Source organism: Haliaeetus albicilla, chromosome 12 (genome assembly GCF_947461875.1).
Source record: "Haliaeetus albicilla chromosome 12, bHalAlb1.1, whole genome shotgun sequence".
In the NCBI taxonomy this organism is placed as follows: Eukaryota; Metazoa; Chordata; class Aves; order Accipitriformes; family Accipitridae; genus Haliaeetus; species Haliaeetus albicilla.
The window spans coordinates 26,826,431-26,849,836 of record NC_091494.1 but is presented as its reverse complement, the minus strand read 5'-3'; the positions used below and the strand labels follow the sequence as shown (position 1 = coordinate 26,849,836).

The window sequence follows — 23,406 nt, the reverse complement described above, 5'->3', positions numbered from 1 at the left end:
CACCAAAACCCACCAAGACAGTGCTGCAGGGAGGCATTCCGCTCCCAGTCTTCAGGCCAAGAAGTTATCTCCGAGAACTGCAAAATGTTTGTTTTATAGAACAGCCCTGCTCTGGATTTATTCATTTTCTGAAAAGAGGTTGATTTGGAGGCAGAGACAAGAGCTACAGCAAGTAACAATACATCAATTTAGTGGAAATTCTGAAGCATTTATGTGTGTCCTAATGAACAGGCCATTTGCATAGCTCTCAACAATTTATGCTGCGCACATAAAGGGATTACATCTTACAATATGTGCTAATAAAACTGGACTTTTAAAACACAGAGACACATGAATTTCCATTGTTACAAAACCATCCAAAATTGATATAGATGCCTTTTCTTTAAACAGTGTTCACGAACATTACAAACAAGCAAGGTTTGCAGTTTCATTTTCCACATTGCAGCTTGAAAGCAAAAAATAGGTTTTTTTCAGGATTGCTTACTTTTGTTTTTATATTTAGCTCGTGTCTCCTCCAACTCATTTTTCTCCTAATCCTATCCTCACCTCAGAATAGCCTGTTCCTAGCAAACCTGCCTGGGAAGCAAGACAAGCATGTTCAAATCCTCTCCAGCAGAGGAAAGAATTGGAGCAGGGTCTCCTCCATCCTGAATGAGGGCTCCACTCCCTGAGCCACTGAATGGGAACTGCCCCCAGGCACTTTCTTTGAAGTCTAACCCTTCATTTCCCTTGCTTTTCTTAATGACCAAAATGAAACACTTCAGAGGTTTGGTGAAATGAAATATTTCTATTTTTAATTTGTCAAGGAAAAAAAAACCCTGAAATTTTACTCGGAATTATTTCCCTTGGTTCTTTGTGTTGGCAGCCAATCTAGAAAAACAAAACAAAACCAAACCAAAACACACAAACAATTATTCAAACAGTGGTTGCGCTAGTCTTGGCTGCCCTAAGAGAGTTTTCCCAAAAGCTTCTCTGGCAGAGCTTGGTAACACGCACACCTCTTGTAAACACTGCTACAACAATGAGGAAGGCAAAACACAACCAATTCAAGCCATTACTGACAAGCACTTGATTTACGGGAGCAGGAAAACATGTCATGTAACTGTTACGTATGAAGTATATAAGGAGTCTAAGCCAGCACTGAGGGACTTGCTGGTACATGTTACAAAACATCTAAAACCTGCAAGTATGTTACAGCCCTGAAAAATGCACAACGCCCACAGTTATTATTTATAGTATGTATTTATAGTATGTATTTCTTCATTTTGTGCCTGTTATTTATGGGTCATGCATTCTCTTCAGACTTCACTCTTTAGACTGCTCTGTGATGGGGTGACCGACCAGCTGAGTATCTGGCACATCTTCCAACTGTGTTCTTATGCCAAGCTCCTTCTCAGGACAGAAAAGCAGAAATCAGTCTTCCCAGGTGGAAGACTCACAAGGAGGGTGCCAGTGTCTAGAACGGATCTCCTGTGAAAAGTGGAAATCTTGATATTGATTTCAATGGGGCCAAGACTTGACTTACATGACCCCAAAACTTGTCAGTTTGGAAAAATTTAAAAAAAAATGTATACCAAAAATGTGAAAATACTAAATTTAATAAAAAGAGAGTAGGCTGATAAAAGGAACAAAACAGGACTGCTTTTCTGTTCCTCTTTCAAACATCTTTGCCCGCTCAGAAGGATATCTTGCACCTAAGTGAGGGTAAAGGAGAAAAAAGAAGACTCAGAGGGATTATTCCAAGTAGCCGCAGAAGACACAACTGTGGCAAGTGTTCTTACTGTTCCCAGTCACCCTCAGCAGATGGACATCGCAGCAGGATGGACAGATTTGGGTTGGGGCTAGCAGCTGAGATGAGGGGGGGAGGGGCTAACACAAAGTGTGTATGACTTTGGGATTACTTGCAAGGATGGGTCTCTCCCTACATTTCCCAGGATAGAAGAAATTTTTTATACCTACAACAGACTTCCCAGACAGCTGGAGGGTAAAGTGCACTTCTTCCCATCACCCCAGGGTTCTTGGTAAAAGCTATGAAGTCTTAACAAAAGATGAGCCAGTACATCCACATGCCTGACTCACTCTGTGGATGCAGTAGCCCTCGCCTCCTAGGTTAATGGAGCCCTTCTGCCGACAAAGCTCTCGCAGGAGACAGTGGAGAGAGGCACCAAGTCACTGTTGTCTGAACAGTCCCCAAATCCTAAACAGCTTCAGTGGTTATCTAAAACAAAAACAGCCTAAAAGCATAACATAGCTCTCAACCACTAGTATCACAGCTACTCGTTTTTGTTAGCAGAGACTGCACGCTGTGGAAAACATGTTGTGCTTGCTATCTACCATTTCTCATGGCATGAATGCTGTCTATAAGGCAGAAGAGAGGGACTTCTCTACAATCTTATCTAAAAAAGACTTTTATAAATGACAGAGCCATATGTTTTATTTTCAGATATAATAACCTCCCCTTCTCCCCTCTCCCCCCAATAAGGAGATAAGGTAAAAGAAATTATATTTCCCCAAAGCCCTGAGGGCTAATTACATTTTTATGATTGTGAAATCTCTCCTCAGGCTCTCTGCTAAGGGACTTGAGACAAAACAATGTTGCCTGCATGTTCTTGGGAAGAATGTGGCTAAGTAACAGGGCAGCTTTATTTCTTTCTGCTGTCCTGCCTCAACCCTCAAGGAGTATTTTCTCCAAAGCAACAAATAACTGGTATGGCCGAGATGGGACACAAGGTTAGATGAGCAAACACCGTGCTCTACTAAAGGCAGCTTTTTGTGTAAATACAGCACTCCAATTGCCACAGTGAATTGCCACATCTTTATTAGCTACCTGAATGCTCATTTGTAGATGCAAACACTTGATCGAGCACAAGAACTGTCTTGAGCACCCAGTCATCTCACTTATAAATGACCTAGGCTGCATTCTTAAGGGCAGCTGCACCAAGCTACAGGACTAGCACTGCCTTGGTGAGATGGTCTTCCTTCTGTCCAACACATTCCCATTCCCATTCCCACAGTCCTGCCCTATCTCAACTCCTCCCTTCCTTCATTGGCTCCTGTCCCCTCAGCATTGTACCACAAGCTGGCTCAGGTCTCTAACTTGGCAGAAGACTATCCACTTTTTCATGGGTTAGCAGGTTGTAACATTTCTTTGAGGAACCTGATGAAAGCCAAAAGCTGGTGCAAGATGAGATAGTATATACTTTTGTTAGCATGCACCACAGCTGAGGATGTATTTGACTGGCTCGCCATCTCTGGAGTCCACAGCCCTCAGGGATGACCCAGGCAGGTGTGCCTCTCACATTCATGTGCAGAGTAATCTGATAATAAACTCCATAGCGCACACAACTGCTACCCTTTCTTGGTCCTGTTCTGAAGAACAGTCTGATCTTGCAGGTTGAAGTATTCCCCAAACCACCTGAGAGTTCAGCACATCCAGGTTTCATTAAAATTAGCAGAATCTAAGCACCAAAATTTCCGTTGGGTTAATGAATTGTTCCTCCCTCTTACCTTTCTTTTAACCAGCTTGTGTTGAGGATGCCCCCATACAACTGACTTGATACATTTGTGATTCCGTACTACCTAACAGGATTTCTTTTAAAAATACCAAAGCTTCTTTGGCCATAAATTCAGTATTGGATGGTTCTCTCCAAAAGCGTCACCATTTATTTTGGTGGGACACCATACCTTCAAAGTGCCTCTATACTGCATGATGGGATTAAATAGCAGAAGTTGTAAAGAGATCTTTTCACAGTGTCTGTGTTCAGACCGAGCGGGTGATGCAGACTCTCACTGCCAGAGGGTGTCCTAGGGCATCTTTCACAACTAGTACGTATCCTGAACTTGCAAGATAAGAACAAGAAAATATTGTGATGCACAAGCCTGTTTTACCAAGGGAAATACGGTGAGCTGTAGTTATCACCGCCTGAGAGTGCGAGAGCATGTAGGCTATGAGAGGCTGCAAGATAAAGTAAAAACAAAGCCAGAACCCAGCAAGATTGCTGAGCTGATACCAGTTAGCAGTGGTTTATAATAAAGAAATGAACTCAACAATGATCCAGAAAAATAAAGTCCTGATACGACAAGACAAAGAAGAAGCAGAGAGGAGGAAGACAGCGGCTCAGTGATGTCAAGGATCAGCCCATTGAAAAGAACAGCAGACACCAGCCCTTCCCCACCTGAATGATGACTGTGTGGCCAGCAGACCTGCTGGATGGCTGTGCTGGGGCAGGAGAGCAGACTGGTGCCTCACAGCATGTTCGTCCCAGCCCATGTTGTGGGTGTTAGCAATAAAGATAATGACTGTGCACCCATATCCCGCAGGTAGGATACAACTCAGAAGACTCAGTGCTTGGTAAAAGATGCCCAAGAAGTCTGCCAAAGGCTTGAGAATTACAATATGGTGCATTCAAACATGATCAAGAGGTATCCAGTGGAGAGGTTACTCCACACCTAGGGCAGTTACAACCAGAGATTAAAAAATACTGAATGAAGAAAGAGAGACCAAGACTCCAGGAATGCAGTCGGGCAGTTTAATTTCTTGCACAACAGCATAAGGCATGGTCAGGACACCAGTGCAGTGTCCATAAGAAACAAACAAAAAAACCCTCAGGATCCATTGTTACATGTTGTTACAAGCCATTTACTAGGAAAGTTTAACACATGAAACTACTACTCCAAACTGTCCAGACAACTGTTGCTCAAAGAACAAAGGGCAATAGTGACTTTTAATAGCAAAAACAGAGAAGGGAGGAAAAAAGAATGACAGAAACACTGAAGCTTTTTTTTTTTTTTTTAAACAATCCTCTCTAACTGTCTGAAAAAGAGTGAGTAGTAAATAGGAGAACATTACACTGCATAACAGGAATTTGATTTCCAGGCCTGATTGGGGGGTTTTTTGTTGTTGTTTGGGGTTGGGGTTTTTGTTGCTGTTACTGTGTGTGGGTTTTTTGGTTTTGTTTTGAAGCCTGATTTAATTTGTAAGATCTTAAATCAGGAAAGAAAAAAACAAACCCCACACTTTAAAAGATGTACTTGCTATTTCTTATTTTTCTTATTTTCCCCTTTGAGCATCTTACAGCTATCTTTCGTCTAGATGGGTAATGAAACTCTTCCTTGAACCCATTCTCCTTCTTTGAAAGTGAAGTTGAAATCAGTGGAATGCAGTAGTGCAAATTAAGCACAGTGATATAAGCAATAAGATATTGCGGGGGGGGGGGGGGGCTGTCAAGATTCAGATTTACCCCATCAGAGATCCATTCCCTCCCCTTACCATCCACACACATACACTCCTGTTTGCAAAACCCATCAGTTTTCTATCCCTGTCATTAATCTTCCGAGAGCAAAATGCCTGAAAGCTCAAGTATCCAGTAACACCAGCATGTGCAAAAAGGGGTAAGGAAAAGAGAAAAACAATCAGGAGGAAAAAGTTTAAGTTATGCATTTCTAAGGCATTCTTATTAAAAACCATAAGCAGAAGCTGGTTTTTAAAACCATGACAAGTAAGTTGCCAGTATGCTTTAAAATGCACCAAGGACTATGGCCACAGGCTGTGATTTTCTCCTAAGCACAAAACATAAGTAGTTCCTTACTGGCCCTGCATCTGGTCTACACCAGGAAAATAAGCATTTATTCTTGTAGCAGAATCTACTTTTGTGTGCAGAGTACTGCAATATCCACAGGGCTTCACTGAAAAGTTGGAAAAAATCTCAACTTTCCCTGAATACTGGCCAAATGAACAACACTGAATAAAAAAAAATGACCCATGCAGCACATTTGTAATTCAAAAGCTGATCCCTTGCCATCCCTTTCCCCTCAATTTGCTCAGCATCACTAAATTTTCCAATTTCTGGTGGAGTTTTAACAGTACTGCCATTCAAGTTCTAGAAATAGAAGTAACTGCATCAAACTGAGGTTTGCAATGCACATTCTCACACTGTCATAGAGGAAGCTAATAATTAATACTTCTACTTAGCACTTAAATTTATAGAAGATTAAAAGAATTAACAAACATCTAATTTGCAACACATCTCTATGGAGAGGGTAAGTTTTTACCGCCCCCAAAGCAATGAAGTTAAACGATCCTCCCAAAGCAAAAGAAAAGTTTGTGTCACAGCCAACACCAGGAATAAGGAGTTCATCATCTCCTCAATGCTATCAAATATCACTACTATTTTGTGCTGGTAACTCTCTCATCTGAACTGCTTATTCTTCCCACTAAACTCCTCCTTTGGATTTAGAAAAAACCACATCTCCTCTATGTTTGCAGATGGTAGCTGACTTCAGATGCTTCTGACCTTTGCAATGAGTTGCTAATAGGAGCAGAAGCACTGCAGCAAAGGCACAAAGAAGCAGCAATGGGCAAAGCTTGGGAACCCATGCAAAGGTTATCACACCCTTTGGGCAGTCCCTTGTGTGTGTACTTACAGGTAAGCACAGGATCACAGCCAGTGGGTGGCACAGCTCCACGCATCTGCTGGCCATGAAGTCTTGAACAGAGGCTGCTAGAATCTACAGCCTGCAGTATCAGGCAAACATTTTAAAGGTGAAGAGCAATTCCCATTTCTTCTGATGCTGCATAATTCTTCTACTCAAGTCTTGTTTGTTCTGGGTTTGAAAAGTAGCTGACAATACAGAAATTACCAATATACTTTGTGTGGGCTTCTAACTGCCTATTTATGTCTCTCAGTCTTTACTAAGGCTTTGCAGACTTCCCCTTCCCCCACTCAAAAGCTGAAGAAATACAGCACGGAGAGTTGATGTCAGGATCAGATTATGACAGCATGAGTCACTTACTAAGATTCCAGTAATGCTAAGCTCTTTAGCAGGTGCCTTGAGACCATATTTTTCAGAGTCTAATTTCAGATTCAGACATAAGTACGTTTTATTGGTTTACCATAAACTGGCTGTCCATTGTTGCTTCTCTAAAGCCATCTTCTGCTTGTCCTGTACTCCACAGCTCTCTTCTTGGAGCTGTGTCCACTTCTACTCCCTACTGGCATGCAAATAACAGCTTAGTTTAATGTAGATTTCTTTAAAGCTACAGATAGATCTTGTTCTGTCAGGTAGTATCACAATTAACTATTTTTTTCCTGTGTACTTTTTACTAATCTCTGTTATTTACACCACTTCTGCTTATGCCACAGCTACAGGATATTGGCTACTGGCTATCAAACCCAGCTCCTTTTCCTCAATTTTTAGTCGTTTTGTAATTATATGCCCCTACATCTCTTCTACCTCCTTTTTCTGACAGCCAGTAGCACAGAAGATAGGTACTTCAGAGGCCCAGCCATGCATGTCCTTCACCCTACTACCCCAGAAAGGACATAATATATCCTAATGCTTAATTAAGGCTTAATCATAAACCCAGTTCTAAACTTCCTAATATACATCCCAATATTTCTGCCACCTACACTTGTCCAATTACACTTGGACCTGCAAGGTGGACGGCAGTTCTCAGAAAAGGTACACTCTTCTACTACTGACATTTCAAAGGAAAGCAATGAATTCACACAAAACTGAAGACACACCATCTCTAATAACTATAGCAGAAATTATGCAGTTAAAATGTCTCTGATGGTACCCCTCTACCCTCGGGAAGCCCACAGCTATCAGCAAAGCAAGGTAAAAAACCCTTAACTATCATTGCTTTTATTGCAAGAGGCAGATCAGGCAAGCTTTATTTTGGTAAGAATGTGGTAATTCACTACTACTAATTTAGCATGAATAGAAATTAGTAGAGAATAAGGGATGTAAGTGGAATCTGAGGCCGCAAGTGTTTCTGAAGGTATTGCATACAAGCCCTTTCCCAGCTACCTTTTCTGGAGCAAATGTAACTTTTTACATTATTTTTGCAACTCCTCTAAATTTGAGATACAGTTTTTCTAAGCAGTCCTAGTCCTTTTATTTATTTCTTCAAAGTTTATTTGCCCAAATCTGTGTCAGACTCATCTAAATTTATTTGTGCTTGAGCCTTAAGGGGACTGGGGGTGGAGGAAATGGACTGAGTAAGAAGCTCAGCCTCTCAAAAGGAGCGTGCATTTTTGAAAAGTCATTTATCACATGAGTTTGTCATTTCTTCCCAGAATACTGTGTTTAACTCCAATCATGAAATCCAAAACCCAACACGCTTTCATCCAACCGAACCAGCAACTTCCTCTCTCTGAGGAGATTCCAGGCATACTGATAGGTCTGTGTATTTGTATGTTCAGAGGAGTTTCATAAGGAGAAAATGGACAGATGGAAATGCCAAAGAGATTCAGATTATCTTCCACCACACAGAGTGCATTCAAAACAAAAGTATTTCAAGATAGACTGAATAACTGGAGCACATGGGCCTGCTAGCAATCAAAAAAAAAAAAGAAAAGAAGAAGAAGAAAAGAAAAGCTGCTGTAAAACTCAGTTATTCTGTTAGCTTCCATGGTACTTACACTGATTTACATCTAATATCTAGCTTCAACATGCATCTTCTTGATACTGTAGGGAGAAAATCGCCCTATTTTCACTGAAGTCAGGAGAGCTTTGCAAATTAGCACTGGCTGTTGATATAGCCCAAATAAAACCAGAGCAAAAGAACAAAGAAAAGAAGATGCTTCTTAATTGCTGAAAGAGAAAAGAAACTAACATACTGCACAATGTTTAGATAGAAGTCTCACACCAAGAACTGTTGCCCCAAATATATATGTCTGCTAACAAAAGCAAAAGTGATTATCATAGTGAGTGTTGAAAAATGACAGTTTTAAGACCTTGGACTCTCCTTCACAATATATACAATTGCCAGTGCCTTCAACAGAAACTTCATATAAATACCAGGAGTCAGAACTGACTTCTCAGACAAATGTTTGTGCATTCTATCAAGTTGGGACAAAGCCAACATTTCTTATGGAAACATTTTTGGTGGTCCTGGGCAAAGAACATGTTTACTTTATAGCAGATATAACTAAAAATACACTGTGCTACAGCCTCCAATTATCTTTTTTGGAATAGTTTGAGGCTACTCGAGGTTCGTTGCTGTTATTTTCTTTATTATATAGTGAAAATGCTTCTGCTTTTCCTGTAATTTGAAAAGCAGCTATTTCAAGATTTGACATCTGGGTTTGTACCTCCCCCGCATGGATAACAAGATCCAGGGTGAAATTTTCCAGAGTGCCCATCTCTCATTTTCAAAAGCAACTCAGGTACTTAAAGACATAGATCGATACTTTCCTTGAATTACATAGGCCTTTTAAGTCTTCCATTAATTCCACTGGCTCTACATTATGTTGCTTTTCAAGTTGGTTTAACAGCAACTCTGATATATAATTATTTGCACTACCAGTACTAATTAACAGCATACCACAAACAAGAGGACCCAATCCCACAAATGCTCACACTTCTGTCCAACAACCTCCCCCACCCCGAGCCCCTCTGCAGGGATGTCCTTTGGGATCCATTCAACAGCAGAGCTACACATGTGCTCAGATGGCTCCATGATGAGGACCTGTTCTTCATTAAGGCTGATCAACTTTAAACGAAATGCAGCTTGCTTACAAAAACTTTAGCCTGGGTTCCTTAGCCTTCAGTCTCTCCCATTCTCCCAAACAATTAACCATCTCTCTTTTCCAATCGAGCTTTCCCAGCCTCCGACCCGCTCTGGCATCCTGCAAGTTGTTAATGAATCAGTTCTGCATGAATCATTTCCCATGTGTAGACTGCGTATTTCATCACAGAGCAGATTCTCACAGACTCTCCTCCTTGGTCCCGATGACAAAGAACTACCTCCGCTACAAAAACAAGCCTTGAAGTTTCCACAAGGAGCTAAGAGAAGGTGTGTGCTGTGTGAGAGAGGTGAAAAGGGTAGTGGAAGAAGGCTGTGTTAATTTTACAACTCTGACTTCCTTAATTATGAGTCATCAGCAAAGCAGGAGAAATCCAGCTTAAAAAGTAAACCTAAAAGAGTGTGATGTCTTAGGGGAATGCTGCAGATTTAAGATGAAACGCCTCATTAAAAGCCCACAGAAGTTAATATTTTACAGTCTCTTATGTCTGTAATTACTAGTGAAATCAGAGACTCAAGACTCGGCAAGAGTTTGTGTGTATTTGGAGGAACAACTTTGTAAACTTCTCTGTCTCATAATCAGGTTTTACAACACATCTGAGGAGGGTGAGGGAAAAGAGGAGGTGGTGTTAAGGGCTTTTGGTTTGTTATTTGGGGGACTGTTTCTATACAATAAGAGAAGAGAGTTATTTGTACCAGAGAGGTGGAAAATACTTCAGCTGAAATCTTTTTTTCCCCCACCAAAAAAGGAAGCTGTGTATGTGGCCTACCTGAAAGCTTCCTTTCTTCTAGTAAATCTACAGATCAGTTGAAAGATTTTTTTTCAGGCTACCGCTCACAGCCTAATAGCACAGCAGACGTGCCATGCAGCAAGAGAAAGTCACTCCCTCCACCATCCCCTCCAGCCAAGATAATTATCTTATTCATGGAAGCCCAATTCTGCTTTCCTAAATTACATATTATGTTTAAAAAAAACCAAACAATGCACTAGAAAACTTTGAGAAAATGAGGGCAGGAGAGTATTTTCCCCATGCTGCAAGGCATGAGGAATTCCCTCGTTGACCAAAAATCACACTTGTACATGTTGCTTGCTCTATCAGGATGCACTGTTTTCCCATCAAGATCTGCAGCACTCACTATCTATTTGAAGGAAAGCAGCACTAACACAAGCACAGATGTTTTCCCTCTATCCTTCACTCTCCCCTGCCCTAAACTGCACCAACTCTGCACTGGTGATAAGGCTGGGAGCAAGGATGTATCATTTCAATGCTTAACTCTGACTAATGCAGGATGTGTGGGAGAGCAGCACAGCAGCATGAATAACAGCTCTATAAAGCACGTATCAGTATCACGCTAAGTCATTCTTATCATCCAAACAGGATCTCAAGCATGTGCGTGCACAGTACCTTTCCTGTAAAGGTTTTATCATTACTATTGCTTGCATGGAAATCCAGCTGATATGACATAAAAGGCAGCAGGAAAAAGCAAGTAGCTGAAGTCAACATAAATACCTTATTTTCATGTAAATGTCAGTAGTAATAAAAACTTAGGCAAGAAGTGATTAAAGAAGAGTCCAGAAAAAACCAACATGAAAACAGGTCACCTTTCAACCACCACAGGAGACAGAACTGTTCCCAAATGAGATGTTTTTCAAAAGTTTTCCATGAGGTGTCCTTAACGAACAGCTGAAAATATCAACTGCATCAAAACTCACATCTAAGTAACAGACAGCCATTTCAGGTAGCTTTCCTGTTGTCATCTCCCCCTTCCCTCTCTCCAAACTAAAAAGAATATTTAATATTCACATCCTGGGAACCTCACTGGATAAATGCTTAAACATTAAGCTGAAACTAGAAGCAGATCTAGGGCTTGCCAAGGAGAGGGGAACAAGGAGGGAAGCAGACTCACAGGTAAATATTAGTTTGTACTTGAAAAAGCCAGAGCACATTTTAAAGCTGCTTTTGATTTTCATGCCAACTGCACATCGTCCTCTGTCAAACGTTGGTAGGGCAGGGTGACGCAGCGGGAACAAGTGGCTGGTGTCTTTGGCATCTGGTCCAGGGTGACAGTGACACTGCCAGCCATTATCAGCCAAATTATGGAAGGTGATCAGCAGAATTCCAGAAACAAGGGATGTTTTTCTTCCTCGTTTTCTTTTTGGCCCCTCTTGGCTGGTGCCTTTAATGCCAGCCACACAGGAGTCTGGCTGGACTGTTGTGTGTGGTTTTGGCACTCAGAAAAGGGGCAAGGAATGCTGTTTGGGAGCACAACTCTCCTCCTCTTTGCTCCCATCCTGTAACCACACAGGCCTCTCTTTCCCAGGCCTCCTATCACCTTGCCATCTGGCAACCTTCATGAGTACTGGTCTAAGCAATAATGCTAGATAAAGACTGGAAGCTCTTTAAAGCCACAAGAGAGATTCCACCTGGCCTGCAGCAGTAGACCAGCATCCCTCTGCTGTGGCCTGAAAGGGCAATCCACAGAAGACAAAACAATTTTCAGTTCTTCAAATTCTAAAGTGTTTTCAAAACCATACAAGTGTACAAACAGATCTGTCCATCTTTGTGGTATAGCCAAGATGAGAGTAACGCTAAAATGCTGCTTTACAGCTCATAGCAACACTACAGCACTTTCATGGTCAACATGAAGACCACCACCACTCACTCCAAATCAAAGCTTGAGGAAAACTTTAGAAGCAAACCACAATAACTACTCAAGATGAAATGCAGACAGGAGACCCAGGAACACCACCCAGCTTCTCTAAAACAACATGATGAGGCACATAGAGGTAACAGTCAATTATGGCCTTCTTTTTATGCCTCCTCTTTAGCAGCATAATACACTTGCTAGGTCCCTGGGTCAGCAGTGACTCAGAGAACAGAGGGCCTTCCAGTGAATCATCCACACATTTTTAAGCACCCTCTGGGTTTTGTTGATTGGGAGATGTCTCACTACCTACACCTTCCCTAAATACTTACTGGGCTGTCCAAGGCACGAGTGAGAGTGAGAGAGAAAGCACGCAACCAAGGGTGCAAAAGAACTGGCAATCCTCTCTGAATACCTGAATGCTACAAAAGGGAATACAAGCAGACACAGATCTAGCAGCACTGCTCACTCCTACAGCAAGTGAATATGGGCACAAGCTACATAAAGGTAGGGAAACAATGGGATAAGTCACAAATATTTGATTTCACAAGTCAAGAGAGTTTTCTTTCCCCTCCCCTCGTGACTAAGCCTTTGGTCCACACACCCACTCCATCCTCAAAAAAAACCTCCACGAAACAAATTTGATTGCTCTAAAATACACACAGGCAATGACCAATCGTACCTCCTCCTCACAGCACTAAGTCTATTTACTAAGAGTCTGCACCAACTGTCTGCTTTGTATGTAACAGGATCCAACTCCCTCTCTCAACGAGACATTAAACACTAGCAAGTCCAACTCCTCTCCGTTTTCCTTATCCCATTCCCAAACCTCTGAGTCTGCACACATCGCCCAGATAAACTTTCTGAAATCACTCCTAGCTGCTTCCAGGGAAAGGACACTGCAGTGCCCAGTGTGCCACAGACCAGAACTGATCCCAAACCGGCACTTGAAAGTATGGCAAGGAAGCGAGAGCAGTGAGCTGTGCCACAGAGGTTACTGCCTTTCGGTAAGAGAGAGCGCTGGCAGCACTCCTTGCCTCTGCCTCCCAACATCTCGCTGACCTTATTACCTTAGGCTTTGTGCCATGCCTTACCTTTAATGCAGCGCCGGCTAAGCACTGCTCATGTAATGGCAAGGACACTGCCTGCAACTGGAGGCAGAAACCCCAGATTTCATCCCCGTCCTGGCACAGACCTGCTACATAACAATGATATTAAACCTTACTCTAGGAATCTACCCACCATCTTGGAACCACTGCTCCACACCACCTCTAGTGGCCTTCTCAGCCATTTTCTATTTTGTTCACTACTTGTACCTTGATTCATTTTCCTGCACAAAGTTTAAGAAAAAAAACAACCAAACAAAAAACAAACTCCCAAAGCAAATTAAGATCTACCCCTTCTTTTTCCTTTTAGCAACCCAAACAACTTGCCTGTCCTTATGTCATCCCAGCTAATCTCTTCCTCCTCTCTGGCATATCAGATAAGTATCTTGTTCCTCCAACCCATCAAAAAACACAGCTGCTAAAATTATCATTCTGACCCATCAATCACACTCCTCTCTTAATCTGTCCCGTATCTTCTACGAGGTATTAAGTTCAAACAGCCTAGAGCCTTGTCCTCAAGGCACTCCAGCCCTCTTTATATCACATTTGAGAGCTCACCTCAACTGCAGCTTCTCCCCCCTCCTCCCAAATTCCTTGCCCAGACTGGACATCCACCACATGCTTCCCCTTGGCTTCACCTTCCCTCCCCACCTCGGCCCCTCTCCCTGCCTTGTGCAGCTTTCAGCCTTACCCTGGGGCATAGAAAAACCTTTCAGCCCTGATGAAATGGAAGGATGATCCTTCACTGCCTCGTTTCTTTGGAAAGGCCAGTTAAACTGAGTGTGCCATGCACTACCAACACGATGCAAACAGACAAAAAGGTTTACAGGGAGGAGATGGTGCAAAAATATTAAAGTAATTAATATAGTCCACAGTTACAGTTTTCTCTGGTTATTCCCATGAGTACTGTCTTGCATCTTTTAGACTGCCAGCTATTCAGTACAGGGACAGTCTGTATTCCCCCCACCCCCCTTCTAAAGCAATAAGCACATTCTTGGCAGCTAAATTATTAATAAGGAACAAATGGTAATTGATTTATAGATGAGTCCGAAAGAGAGGATTTGTCTTCTTCAGTCATATAAGTCATCTTGCCCACACACCTTTGTCCTGGTTCTGTCCCCACCAAAATTTCAGTCTCCCACCCAGACCTGTAATGCAGCATACCCAGCTCCAAATTATCTGTGTTTACGTGACCTCTTTACCTCTGTTGTATCTGACCACTGACCAGATATTGCAAAAGAGAAACAAAGTGTTTATTGTTCTTTCTGTCTCTCTTCTCAGCCGGCAAGAAAAAGCTTAACTGGATTAGTTCTTAAGATTTTATTTTTATCCATTGTGAGCTTGTGAGAAAAAAAAATACTCAAGGAAAATATGAGTTTTGCATTCAGAGTTTGAATATGCTGAGCTTGGGGAATTAGCGCTCTCTCTGTTGGTGGAAAGTTCCACAGTTCTAGCCTAGCTCTTCACACCAGAAGTATCTATCCTCCTCCTCCAAGCACTACCTTCTCACATTTCAGCTCCAATACTTGCAACAACAATCCTCACTCCTGTTTTGCTGAATGAACTGAGGATCGCTGGGTAGGTCTTCCCCCTGCTATGAATATGGGCTTGCTTGTAAGACAAGCTTGAGGAGCAGCCCCCGAGAGCAGCTACTCCACAGGCTGTTATGTTTATTATAATTAACAGCACCACACACACATCCTATTGCTTTCATAACACTCGCCACAATTTGTTTGGCATGAAGAACTGATCAGCAGTCAGCTTGCCACAAACTCAACCTTTTTAAGGCGGGACCCGTGGCTTTATTGAAAGCAACACAAAGTTTGTTTCTAGAAACGTTATGGAGATGACATGTAAAATGTAGCGTTGCTGCTTAAATGCTGGCTGAATCCCAAACAATGGGAACTCTTACATGAGGCAAAAACAGACCTTCAAAGGCTTGTAGGCAAATATACTGTCACTGAATATTCTGTCATAGAAGCAAGAGCCTAAAAATATAACACAAGCAGATAATGCACTGAGACAGACCGGCGCACATCCTGTCTTTACTCTGTAAACACGACAATGCGAATTGGCACTATTGTACAAATCAGGCCACCCATACAAAAAGTAAGACAGTAGTTTGTAATAAACTGCAGCCTTCATCCCAGAGCCCTTATGCTCCTCATCCCAGATCTCTTGCTCTATATTGGAAGAACAAGGAACCTGGTGGGAGTATGGCTGGGCTGCCTCAGCCTCCGGCAAGGGCAGGCTGCCCATCCCTCTGGCAGCCCAGGGGCACAGGTCTGCTGGGGGCACAGGGAGAAGGTGTGGAAGGAGGAAATGGTGTTACTATCCATTTTCTGGTAAGACCAGCACCTGTAGGAGCACTGTGTCCTGCCTGCAGCAGGAAACCCAGCCTTGAAATGTGCTGACTCACTGCAGCGTGGTTCCTTGCAGTTAGCAGTGCTTTTCAGGTCTTCTGAAAACACTCCTTCTCTTCCCTGCAAGTGAAGGGCCTTTGCTATCTCCTTTCTCTACCCAGAAATCAAAAGAAAAACCAAAGTGCTCCAGGTAACTAGAACACATTATACTCTGCATTCCTTGTTCCCATTCGCAAAATTTGGGCTTGAGGCAGAAAATACTTTGTTTAGCATAAATTAGAGAACATGAAAAGCCATCCCAGATTGAAAAGAAGTGAGGCACTGGGGGCACAGTTCTCCACCAGAGGAAAGTAAGATTCGTTTCTTGTTCTAGTAGGTGTAGCTTAGCTAGATTTGGGTGAATTAGACCGAAGTTCTCAAAACCTTCAGATTCCTTTTAGGTCTATTATTCTTATCAATATTGTTCCCATTGGTCTCAATGCTTTTCTATAAAATACATGTGATAGGTCCCTCTTGTGGAAGTACGTAAGGACACCGGAAACACTTCTGAGTTTCAATACCACAAGAATGGATGTCAAACTTTAAAAGCATTCAGTGCAGTTATGCATAACAGTCCCTACAACAAAAAGCCATAAGCAATCCTTGAGTATAACAATACACATGATCATTCAGACAGTCTAATCTTTTCTCAGAACCTCCAATGTGCCCAGAGCTATGTAAAGTTCTAAGGCATAAAAGGGTATTCAGAAAGGTAAACAAAAACAGGTTCCCGAAACCTGAAAGGTTAGTTACCTTCCAGGAAGGGAATGAGCAGAGCCCTGCAGGTGAACTGTGTGCGCTCATTTGCACATGCAATGAATTCAGTGAATTCCATTCCAGACCTCTAGATCACTGACTTTTGAGGATTCTAATTGTTTTATGGTAGTACCCATTAATCCCCAGTAAACCCCAATCAAACATAAAGGCTAATACACAACCAGCATAAAAGAGAAAGCCCCTGACCCAAAGAGAATGTGATTTCCATTTACAAAAGGACAAATGGACATTTACAAATAGACAAACAGGAAGGAGCAGTTGTCACAGGAGCAGTTGTTATATACCAGAAGTGTAAAGTGGCTTCACAGGGAAAAGAAATTAAAAACATCACATTCTTCTTCCAGCAATGAATCAGATTTTACTTTCAAAACATGTGTGCTAAAGTCCAGGTGGTCAAATCTGGAAAGGATTTTGCTTCTTTTTTACATGCAGGAGAAGGAAAGAGGGGAAAAGACATGCACAAAACTAAAAATATACGTTTTTCTGAAAATCACAGAGTGGCATCAGGAAGAGGAGGCTGTGGGGAAATAATGTACATCAGTAAAGCAAAGAGCACCAATCCTGTTCGCCTTCCTCCGCAGATCACCCTTGATAAATTATCAATCATAACTCTCAGGGATTTTTAAAACGTTTTTTCTTATTACTCCTATTTTTAAGCAAGATAAGGTTGTCTCCTTCAACAAGGTGCTAAGACCCTGTAATGTTCCCGGATGCACACTGCAGAGAAGACAAAAAACATAACTTGCAAATTACTTGCCCCCAGAAGCCGCTGAGGGCTGAGTGGTATACCTGCATACCACACAGCACACATTTGCTTATACAAAACCTCTGTAACTTTGCCACGGGTGGGAGGAGCAGGAGCGCTGCATGTGGCTGTGTGGGCAGGACCAGCACCTAAGACTCAGCGGCACTGCAAATAAGCACAGTTTATGCATGACTAATTGTATAGTTTTCAGGCATTTATTTATCAAAAACCAGCAATAATATGGAAACCATGAAAAAAAGTGGCACTGGATTTTCTTGAGCCAAATCCTTCAGATGTCAAAAAAAAAAAAAAAATCAAATACAAAATCTCCTGGTTGGAGAAGGGCCAGGGTGCATACCAGCAGCAGGGGAATCCTTACATGACCAAGGCTGTGGCTGGTGCATTCCTGACTCATAAGCTAAGGTGCATCCGGTGGCTGTGTCAGGTGCCGGATTGGCAAAAGCATTCCCTCATAATGGCTTCTTAATTGTTTTCTGACAGCCATGACACATTCTCCAGAGGGCTGTGAAGCCAGATATTTGGAAGACAGTGTGCCATTTGTCACGAGCGGGCGTAGAGCAAACCAACCACCTGCTTCCCATCTGCGTCTCTGCCATTCTCACCTGCCGATGTGTTTAGAAATCTCTAAGTGTGGTCCCCAGCGAACAATTCCTCATTGCCCAAGTTGGCACTCCAGAAATGCCCCGTTGATGTTACGTTTAAGCATTTGCTAGACTTTGTGCATCAGCTCCATTAACTGCTTAAATCTAAGTGTATACTTAGAGGCCCCTGCATAAAGGAGATGGATTGAGGAAGCACTTAAATGCTTTGCTCAGTTAGGATGAAAGAGAATTTGAAATCTTAAAACACTGCTGTTCTCTTAGATAATGAAGTGTTTTTAAAAAATAAAAATAAAGGCCTTCAGTATTTTCTTTTGCAAGCACCTATTATTTCAACCCCAGCAGGCAATACTGTCTAATGTACCTCAAGGCAACAACTATGAATGCTTACTTAAAGAGAATATTCACCCCCACTCTGTTCTAAACTCCTATCTGAATAAAAGCCAACATATTTAGCATTTTGTTTCCTGCTGTAGGGATTCGACAATTGCAGGCCTTGCCTGTGAGATGAGGAAAAACAACATGGAATATCATGTGTAACTTCCTTTCGGATGCAAACCTGGGATAAGCAAAGGGGGTGGGTAAAGGCGCTTGCCTTTTACCTAAGCTTTCATGCACAATAAATTAAGGGTGGGCCTTCACTCAAAGCAACTTTTCTTTAAAGCTCTATATTAATCAAATCCCTTCAGAACAAGTTAATTTGAATGTATTTAACTTTACTTTGAGACTGATAATAGTACAAGTATATTGCATCATCTTCACTAGAACAGTAATGCCTTTTAAGTTTCTTTTTAGTAGCTGCCTCAGACATGCCTTAGATAATTTTGTTGGCCAACTGAGGACTAATGCAAGACATATTCTATGAATAAATGCATTTCCAGAGCCTCAGTCTCTGAAGGTGATTTTGCAAATGGCCAATGAGAAGTGCCTGCTTTGAAGTGTTCCTGGAATCAGTTACAGTTGCTTAAACTACTGATCAAATTCTACCAAAAAAGGCTTAGAGAAATGTTACTTCAGACTAGGTTTATCTTTCCTATAAATGCAAACTACTGCATTAAAAACAGAACTTTCCCCTATGAAATATGCACTTTCACAGCTTGGGAGTATTTAACTGAGGTGCTTAAAGTCAACATTTCATCTTCTTTCTTGGAACAGTTGAAAAAACTTAAAGCCAAACTTCACTGCATGGAAAAGGTAACTTCAAAAGTCTTTCCCCTAAAATTAAGCGATGAAGTTACACCAGCCTATGCGAAGGACCAGTTCTGTTAGTCGTAGTGATACAGGGTTAACATCACTCCAGTCTACTGTGCTCTATAAAGAATTTCTTAGCCAGTAGGCCTCCTGTTTTTTCCTTCATCCAAAAGGCTCATTTTTGGGGGGCCAAATCCAACAACCTTAAGTCAGTGAGAGCTCACTTGGCTTTGTACCATCCAGCACCATGTGCAGTCACCACACAAAGCAGACGAGATGCTCAGCCCCATCCTGCACTTTTGAACAGCTCAGCCAACAGAAGATGTTAGCTATACCTTCCTAAACTTGCTTTACAATTCCTCCACCTGGCATTTCCCAAGGAAGGGCAGCCAGCCCTACGACTGCCCCCTCCCAACAGCCCAAGAGACACACCTGAGCACATGGGCAGCTAGAAGAGGCTTGGCCCCAGGTTGGAGCAGCTCTGGAAAGCTCTCGGCAGTGAGCTCCAGCCATGTGGGGACTGCAGCACTGCTCTGAGGACTATGGCTTCTTGCTGTTTCCTCCACACCTGAGGATCTGGGCCAGTGAGTGCAAGAGTGGGTACAAAACTCTGTTGCTGAGTGAATGCAGATTTCTGCCTTTGTAGTGGAAATCATTACAAAAGGTCTATGATAAGAGAAAATGAGGCTTGTTGTGCTCTGTGGGAGTTGCTGGGTGCTCAACAAACCCCCACCAGGCCACTTATTCTCATGCTTCAACAGGCTTAATTTGATTGTACACTTATTTAAGCAATCCTGGCCCAAGCTTCCCAAACCCATCTGGATTCATGCTTCAGCTTGACTAGTGAATTCCCAAAGCGTACTCTGCCCAAAATTCAGCATAGCAGACTGCAGGAAATGTACAAGGTTATTTCTATCATATCATTCTAAAAATGGTCTGCCTGATATTTTGGGGAGGGAACAGAAGAACTGAGACTGCTACATTGAAGGATACATTACATTTCTTCTTTAAGATTATTTTGTTCTACTTCATATTTGTCACAATATTAAACCACTTTCATTTACATTTTACACAGAATGTTTACAGGATAGTGGGCAAATTTAGCAATATATATTTTTTAAACTTGATAACTTTCACACACACACAGAGTCTGAGTTACTCTATACATAAGGTTCCTTCCACAGTAAAAATGCCAGGATTTTCCATATGCACTACTGTTTAAGAATGGCATTCCTGGCAGGTCTTAATGCATCTGAGTGATGATGGCATTAAGCTCCCTGCATTGCTTCAAGTCCTATTTGGGGAGAAGGCACACCTGAAAAAAAACACCAAGGGAAGCCATGAAAAAGAATATACTGAAGGAGCTCACGAACAATACAAATCAGAAGTGCCTTCCTTTAAGTCAGTAGACGTTTCAAAGAAAGCACTCAATGGTGCTGCCAACTTGCTCTCAATGGAATATTTTGTTTTAAAAGGCTCTTTTACAACAAGGCTGTTTTCTTCTTGTCAGGATCACAGGAATCCTCAAGATGCCCTTCCTGAAAAGTGTCAACACTGCACAAACGGGCTTCAAGAAAGAAGGGAGATTTTCAAACATCTTGGTGAAATGCTGCCTGGGCTCTTTCCAGTCGGTGGTGCAAGAGTGGTGCTATTACTCTGCCTTTGATGGCGTTATTCCTTGGGCACATGCCTTTGCTTCTCTCATTTCGCTGTGGTTTTCCTAACGTTATGCTTTTATAGGAGAGTTTTGCTGCAAGTTTGATGGAAATGACATCACCAGCCCTCAGTTCAATCAGTTTAATACAGAAAGCTGTCTTCAAAGAAGCTTTTAAAAATACATTTTTGGTAGCTCTTTAGCATTTGAAAAACGCTAGTACATCCAAGCCTATAAAGTCATATAAAGAACTTCCAATTCAAACATCTGAACACCGATATATACTCATTCTCTGTGCTGCTAATTAACCACAAGCTGATTTCCTTCGGCAGTGTGTTTTTTTTAGCAGTATGGTTGTCCAGAATCCACCTTCCAGTATATAGCAATAATCAGGCCTCATAAATCAAATAGCTATGTTCACTGCTATACTGAAAAAAATTCCCATTGAATCAGTGTTTTGGCTTCTATCAAGAGCACAAAAGGTAACAGGTTCTGATCAGACCTGGAAGTCTCCACTTACAAAGAATGAAATATTTCTCAAGAAGCTGATAATGACAATTTTTGACTCTTAGTAGATTAATTAGGCCAAGACTGACATGATACTGCACAGGCAAAGTTAAAACCCCAAATACTCTGTTGTCCAGCCACAGATTCCCATCTCTAGTATGCTCCTCTTTTTCAATACAGAGCATTAACAGGTGAGACTAATCGATACTGAGGAACTGTGTGGGCAACCAGGAGAGAGCAAGGGTGCAGCAGCACAGGGCACCCAGAGGCGCTGGAAGGAGGGAGGCCACAGCTTTCCTATGTCATTGGTGGCAGCAGCTTAAGAAAAAATGGCCACACGTCACAATTTGTCCCCAGAAAAAGAAACTAAACCCCAAGGGAGTATGCAGTTCCCTGAAATGAACCAAACAAGCCCTCTAATATGAAATCTAGAAACGGAAAAAGGCACAAAGAAACGGAGACAGGAAGGCGAGAGGCACAATGGGCTCTTTTTAAAGGCGGCGATAAAGCACTTGTGCCGGCACAAAAGGAGTGAGAAGGAATGAACCCATCCATCAGCGCCAGGGAAGCAGGTTCTAGTGAAGACATAAGTTTTAGAGATGATTAAATCAGAGGCACCTTGAGAGCAAGCTGCCCAGCAAAGAGTGCTGGCCTGGCTGCTCACCTCTGGCTGTGCAATGGGAAGGAGGGCTCAGCTACGTTGCTGCTGGCATTGTGTGGGTACGCAGGCTGTGTGGGAAATAAATTTTATCTCTGAACCACTGCTTGGCACCCTCCTCACTTGTGTTAGTTATAGCTTGAACCTCAACTTTTTTTGAATAATTAATCCTTAAAACAAAAACTCTAAGCCATGTTTAGTGAGGTACTTTTCAAGCCACTAATAAACAATTGGAAGCTACTGCATAGGCCTGTATTATGAGTATTGACTCTCAACGTTATGTAGGTGCCTTAGTAACGTAGTGGATATGGGCTTCAGAAAACCGAGGCAGCAGAACAGAGCCTTCTCAGCACAGCAAACAAAGTGCCTAATGGGAAATCAGCCTCCATCTGGATGTGCCACTTCAGGAGATACCTTAATACTTCATATTCTTTATTTCTACAGCAAACAGACACTCCCTGATCCAGGGCTCTCGCAAACATAGTCCCCTTAATGAAAAGCTGGTTTGCTGCGGCACATACCCATCTACTATAGTATGAACAACTGCAGCACAAATCCAAAAGCACTAATGGGTATGCTATAGAGAATCTGTGTTGCCATTATATATAAGCTCTTCCATCCTTTCTCTTCAGGCTTCTAAATAGATGATCAATTCTGTCACTAAGCATGCAATTAACTACGCAACTGTGGGGTCATGACAAATTTTTCACTCACTTAAAGGAAAGCAGAATTAAAACTCACAGGCTAAATTCTGACTTTATAACAGTGTATCCACAAATAGCTCCATTAACTAGAGAGAGAGACTAACCAGAGAAGGTACAGCTACAAGTGATAGCCACGTATTAGGCACAGGGAAAGCTACCTTGGCACTGACTATACGTGAAAGGATCAGCCTGCAAATGCAGGAGGCAGCCAGGTCCCACTTGACTCTGCTGTCAGCCCACTCCCTATTTTCTGTCTGTAGGTTCTCTTTAATACTTGTCTCTATTTTTCCAGGTAATGTCTAACATTCTTTCATGGAAAGATCTTCCACACACTATGCAAAAAGATAGCACGCTTTTAAATAACTATTGCTGGGCTTTGTTTGTTTCATTTACATTATGAAATGCTTTTTTAATGGCATTTTATGATCGATTACCAGACAATGAAATCTTAATGATTGAGTATGAAGGGCGGTAAATGAAAGTCAGTACCACCATTAGCTGAACTGGTACTAATAGGTGGCACAATACCAAAAATATCAAAGTGTATGTTCTTCATTGATGAAAAATGCACACTTCTCAGTAATGATGCCCAAAGTTCACAAAGCAAAAACAACTTGCATTGCCAAAAAAAACAAAAAGCCCCAAGCCCCCAAAACAACAAAAAAAGAATAAGCCTTGCTAAAAATTGATGGTTTGACCTTGTCAAACTTGTGAGCTGCATGTACTCACCACTCCTTGTGGGACTGCATTCCCAAAGAACAAGCCCTCCTTCATGTGAGGCGTTACTGGTTACAACAATTTAGAAGACATTTTTTATTCTCCTCGTTCTTTCTACCACCAGTTGTTACCCATGTTTTATTTCTG

The 23,406-nt window shown here is 42.0% G+C and overlaps 1 protein-coding gene across 1 annotated transcript in view; it reads right to left on the bottom strand.

Annotated features, from left to right (window-relative positions):
• Positions 1 to 23,406, bottom strand: part of SMAD3 (SMAD family member 3) — a 79,475-nt gene that overhangs the window by 22,928 nt on the left and 33,141 nt on the right. The gene's annotated exons all lie outside the window — the stretch shown is intronic.